The sequence below is a fragment of the Pan paniscus genome, chromosome 9 (genome assembly GCF_029289425.2).
Source record: "Pan paniscus chromosome 9, NHGRI_mPanPan1-v2.0_pri, whole genome shotgun sequence".
Lineage (NCBI taxonomy): Eukaryota > Metazoa > Chordata > Mammalia > Primates > Hominidae > Pan > Pan paniscus.
In genome coordinates, this window is record NC_073258.2 from 6,758,307 (window position 1) to 6,764,306 (window position 6,000).

Sequence of the window (6,000 nt, forward strand, 5' to 3'; positions counted from 1 at the left end):
GTTTGAGGGTATTCAGCAGATAAATAACATTGTATAGATAAGCACCTTTTAAATAAACTTCCTTTTCTCAATTTGAGTGGTTTTTTATTAATTTTTTAACTTTTTAAGTTAGTTGAGACCAATGGAGTGTGGTATGTTAACTTAAATGTTGTTCTTCTTTAATAAGAGTATAATATTACATGTTTGAACAGATAAATGTTTTTACATATAGATTATATCTTTTTTACTAATGCTCACTTTAATAGGTAAAATCCAAGTTGGATAATCAACTACATATGATTGTAAAATTTGGAATTATGTGCTCAAATCATAGGTCATCAAATTAAATGAAATAAAAAATGTAAATAAAAAGTATATTCTTATTTCTGTTGGGGGGATGCATTTCAAGCCAATAAGCGACATGCTTCTGTTTAAACCTTATGAATTACCCTGAAAAAATAAAACCCCAAGTTGGATAACAAACCACAGATTATCGTAAAATTTGGAATTATCTACTCAAATAATAGGTCACCAAAGAAAATCAAATAAAAAAATTTAAAAAAATCTATATTCTTATTTATGTTGGGGGATGGATTTCACACCACTAAGCCACATTTTTTCATTTAAGGCTTATAGATTACACCGAAATAAGCAATCTCTCATATTGAGAGATTCAAATTGTATTAAATTTGAAATGTTTTTTGATTTGAGCATTGAGAACATCAGGTGATAAACCTAATGATGTTTTCACGGAGAAACAAGTGAAACACTTTCCATAATCCTTGGTAGTGGCACTAAAACATGTTCACTAATAGGAGAAAAAATAGATCGGAAGTAGTTGTTCAGAGTTGAATTAATTTACATGTTATCTATTGAATTAGACTTATTATGGCAACCTGAAATAACAGCAGAGATTGGCTTTCAAAAGATAATGAGTTTATTTAAATGAAGGATTGTAAACTGGAATGCACCAGGTATAACAAGTTGTAGGTGCATCCTGAGAGTTTGGGGTAAGGGGAAACTTTTAAAGGCAAAAAGAAGTCCACAGAAACTACCTTAAACGAAAGTTCATTGGTAACAGAAGCGGACTGCAGGAGTTGGCGTTAGCTTCTTGGTGGAGACAGCCATTGCTAGGCATGTGTTCTTGCGAGAACATTTTATCTGGAATGCTGCAGTCTTGAATATAATGCAGTTACAGAAATATGTGTGAACATGCAGAATGAGCAAAGTGTGTAAGACCTGCCGGTGGTGTAAAGCATGTAGGATGTGCCATAATCTCTTGTGGGTTTTAGGGAGTCGTGATAGCTCTTATCTCAGATATACAGGCATGGGCTCCCCTCCTTCATGACCCTCCAGCTCCACTTCACCTGGATCTGACGATAGTGGACTTCATCTTGGCAGTAACAACTTTCACATTTTTGGTATCAGAAACTTCCAAAGTTTTAAGAAAATATTCTTTTTCCTCTTGCAGTGTAGGTAGCAGGAGGCAACTGGAAGTGGGGAAGCCAGCTGGTACAGTAGTTCCCAGAGGAGAGGTTGGGAGCTTGGGAGAGGGAAGTGTCTGTCAAAAGGCAGAAGAATGGACACATTGGAGAGGGATGTTAGAGCTGACATGAGAGACTTCTTGATGAGAAAAGGAGGACTTTGGAATCACTCTCAGATTTCTGACTTTAAGGGTGGCTGGGTCCAAATATATAAGTGAAAGTTTTGGAGAGATAGTTTCTGTCTATTCTGTCAATGTGGCTTAAGATAAGGCCATCAGCTGGCAGTGGGCAGTCAGGATCATGATTGGGGATGGGGTGAGGATATTTGGCATAGATAATTGTTTTAAAATATGGGAATACAAACCTGAGTGCAGGTTTTTGTGAGAGCTCTTCTGAAGATAAAAGTGAGACTGTCCCATAGATACTACTTTTTCCAGCCAATCCATTTGGAAAAACATGACAAGGTGGTTGAGTTTCTCTTTTCTCTGTGTTTGGACATGGACAATGCAAATGTGACAGAAGAGCAAGGTGCAAAAATGCTTCAGGAGTTTGAAAGGGTGTAATTATAGTGATAAACCATGAAAGCTGGTTTTGGACCAGAAAGGGTGAATAAGTAGGGATTGGGCTGGAATCCATGGGTTGTGGCACAATGCATGGTCAAACAGCCCTTAGAGTTTAAATAAAGAAGCAAAAGTGAATGGAAAGATGTGGTCTTATAGTTGGGGCATGACTGTTTCAGATTTTGATCTAGTGGTGAGTTTCTTGATGACTATGACCATGGGTATCTCTGGTGGGGTGTAGACAGGTGCAATTGGAGAAGAAGTGAGAGTGTTGAGGTGCTGGGTGGATAATCTGTGTGGATGCTGGAATTGCTAAGAACTGTGGCAGTAGTTGGGTGTGAGGAAGCATGAGAAGTGAGAGCTAATATTATCACTAAAAATCCAGGGTGTGGGAAGTATGGGGCATGATTATATGTTGCGCAGATATGGTAAGCAGACTTTCTAGGTTGTTGAACACCTCTAGTATTGGTTTATTGGGTAGAGGGAGGGGAGCTGTGATTGATAGTTGTAATGGTGACCTCGCGTATCTGACTATATACTATGTAGAGTGGGAAATAAAGATTTAGATTTGCTGTAATGAAAATACAATGATTTCTTGAGGAAGTAGCCAGAGAAAGAGGCAAATGGGTGTTCACATGGTTATTGAAGATGAAAAATGACATTTGGATACAAATTTCAGGAAGATTTGAAGATGAATCTTAACTATAAAAGTGAGTTATGCCAGAAAGAAGGTTATTGTGATAAGGACCAGTGAAATGAACATTGCTTTAGGTGTGTCTGAGAAATTTCTATTTCTTGATTACATGATGTATGCCTTATAATAATTTCTTAAGCAACTCCTTTATTTTGTTTGGTTTTCTGTATTTGTGTATGTGTGTTTTTTCTTCCGTTTTAAAATTACCATAAGAAGACTAACAAAGCACTCAAAAAATGAGGGAAATACTTTGTTTCATAAAAATAACTTAACATTATAAATACGTTAATAGCTTTATTTGCAATTGTTTTATTTCCTCTCTTTTACTTCCTCTCCCTCCTCACTTTCCACGTCGAATCTTCTCCTTCTCCTTCTTTTTTTTTTTTTTTTTTTTGTATTTATTGATCATTTTTGGGTGTTTCTCAGAGAGGGGGATTTGGCAGGATCATAGGACAATAGTGGAGGGAAGGTCAGCAGATAAACATGTGAACAAGGGTCTCTGGTTTTCCTAGGCAGAGGGCCCTGCCGCCTTCCGCAGTGTTTGTGTCCCTGGCTACTCGAGATTAGGGAGTGGTGATGACTCTGAAGGAGCATGCTGCCTTCAAGCATCTGTTTAACAAAGCACATCTTGCACCGCCCTTAATCCATTTAACCCTGAGTGGACACAGCACATGTTTCAGAGAGCACGGGGTTGGGGGTAAGGTTATAGATTAACATCATCCCAAGGCAGAAGAATTTTTCTTAGTACAGAACAAAATGGAGTCTCCTATGTCTACTTCTTTCTACACAGACACTGCAACAATCTGATTTCTCTTTCTTTTCCCCACATTTCCCCCCTTTCTATTCGACAAAACCGCCATCGTCATCATGGCCCATTCCCAATGAGGTGTTGAGCACACCTCCCATACGTGTTGGTGGCCTGGCAGAGGGGCTCCTCACTTCCCAGACGGGGCAGCTGGGCAGGGGCGCCCCCCCACTTCCCGGACGGGGTGGCTGCCGGGCAGGGGCTGCCCCCACCTCCCTCCCAGGTGGGGCGGCTGCTGGGCGTAGGGGCTCCTTAGTTCTCAGACGGGGTGGCGGGGCAGAGACACTCCTCACCTGCCAGACGGGGCGGCTGCTGGGCGGGGGCTGCCTCCTACCTCCCTCCCAGGCGTGGCGGCTGCTGGGCGGAGGGGCTCCTTACTTCTCAGCAGGGGCGGCGGGGCAGAGACACTCCTCACCTCCTAGATGGGGTGGCGGTCGGGCAGAGACACTCCTCAGTTTCCAGATGAGGTCAGGGCCGGGCAGAGGCGCTCCACATATCTCAGATGATGGGTGGCCGGGCAGAGACGATCCTCACTTCCAGGACCGGATGGCTGCTGGGAAGAGACGCTCCTCACTTCCCACACTGGGCGGCCGGGCAGAGACACTCCTCAGTTCCCAGATGGGGTTGCGGCCAGGCAGAGGCACTCTTCACATCTCAGATTGGGTGGCTGGGCAGAGGGGCTCCTCACATCCCAGACGATGGGGGGCCAGGCAGAGACGCTCCTCACTTCCCAGACGGGGTGGCGGCAGGGCAGAGGCTGCAATCTCGGCACTTTGGGAGGCCAAGGCAGGTGGCTGGGAGGTGGAGGTTGTAGCGAGTCGAGATCACGCCACTGCCCTCCAGCCTGGGCAACATTGAGCACTGAGTGAGCGAGACTCCATCCGCAATCCCCCCACCTCGGGAGGCCAAGGCGGGGAGATCACTCGTGGTCAGGAGTTGGAGACCAGCCCGGCCAACACGGCGAAACCCCTTCTCCACCAAAAATCACAAAAACCAGTCAGGCGTGGCGGCGCGAGCCTGCAATCCCAGGCACTCGGCAGGCTGAGGCAGGAGAATCAGGCAGGGAGGTTGCAGTGAGCCGAGATGGCGGCAGTACAGTCCAGCCTCAGCTTGGCATCAGAGGGAGACCGTGGAGAGGGAGAGGGAGAGGGAGACCATGGAGAGGGAGAGGGAGAGGGCTGAGCCTCCTTCTTCTTCTTTTTTGAGACAGTCTCACTCTGTTGCCCAGGCTGGAGTGCAGTGGTGCGATCTTGGCTCACTCACTGCAACATCCGCCTCCCATGTTCAAGCAATTCTCCTGCCTCAGCCTCCCAAGTAGCTGGGAGTACAGGTGCACAGCACCACACTTGGTTAATTTTTGTATTTTGGATTACTGGTGTGAGCCACAGCTCCCGGCCCCATGTCCGATCTACCCCAAGGTGTGACCTGGATTGTGTAATCACCATGTGGCTTGTTTGTGGTTTTACACAAGTCTAATCCATGAAGCAGAGAATGTAATACTTCAAGCTCAGTCTGTTGGTTGAAGCGAGTCGTAAGGCAATGTCCCTGGATAGAAGGGGATGGGTAATAGACTGCACATCATGATGGGGGAATGGCACGTGTGTTCAGCAGAGAGAATGGCTGGCAGCTCTTTTAACAGATGGGCAACCATACCTGATAAACTATCAGATTGACAAATGTTCAAAAGGTTGACACTATACACTGCTGGCAAGTTTGTGAGGGAAAAGGCATGTTTGCCCGTCGTAATGAAAAATGTTACAAGCTCTATGGAGGGCATCTTGAATATCTAATAAATCTAAAAACATGTTTACTCTGTCTTCCAAGTAGCCTTATAAGTAGCTAGGACTCAGGTGTGTGCCACCACACTTCGCTAATTTCTCTTTTTTATTTTCTTGTAGAGATAGGGCTTCACTGTGTTGCTCAGGCTGGTCTTGAACTCCTGGCCTCAAGGCGATTCTCCTGCCTCAGCCTCTCAAGGTGCTGGGATTATAGGCATGAGCCACTGTTTCTGGCCTATACGTCTCTTTGACCACAGTAATCCTACTTCTAAAAATTAACCATAAGGTCTATCAGCAGAATTATCCGACTGAAGAAGTGAGAAAAAAAGAACAAAAAAGAAAAGAAAGAGATCCTCGGGTACTGGAGGAACAATATCAAAAGGTCTAACAGATGTGTAGTTTGGGTCTCAAAATGAAATGAGAGAAGGAATGGGACTGATTTTTGTTTTTGAGGCAATAATTGTGAAATTATTCAAATAAGGTAAAAAGCTAAAATATTACAGATTGAAAAAGCTCACAGAACTTCATGGAGGCTTAAAAACAAAGCAAGTTGTATGTAGATGCCTCCCAATCAAACTGAAAATTAAGACAACGGGGAAAAATTTAAATGTAGCCGAAGGAGGCAGGACAGAAAACACTGGTACCTTAGTAGCATCAAGCACACTTGATTTTGATTACTCTCGTCATCCTCCAGTAATAC

General features: G+C 44.1%; 1 long non-coding RNA gene across 2 annotated transcripts in view; it reads left to right on the plus strand.

Annotated features, from left to right (window-relative positions):
- Window positions 1–5,684, plus strand: part of LOC134731187 (uncharacterized) — a 148,557-nt gene extending 142,873 nt beyond the window's left edge. For both annotated transcript variants that reach the window (XR_010113323.1, XR_010113322.1), the window contains exon 4: window positions 5,421–5,684. This is a non-coding gene — a long non-coding RNA (uncharacterized LOC134731187). The remainder of the gene's footprint in view (window positions 1–5,420) is intronic.
- The last annotated feature ends 316 nt before the right edge of the window (window positions 5,685–6,000 follow it).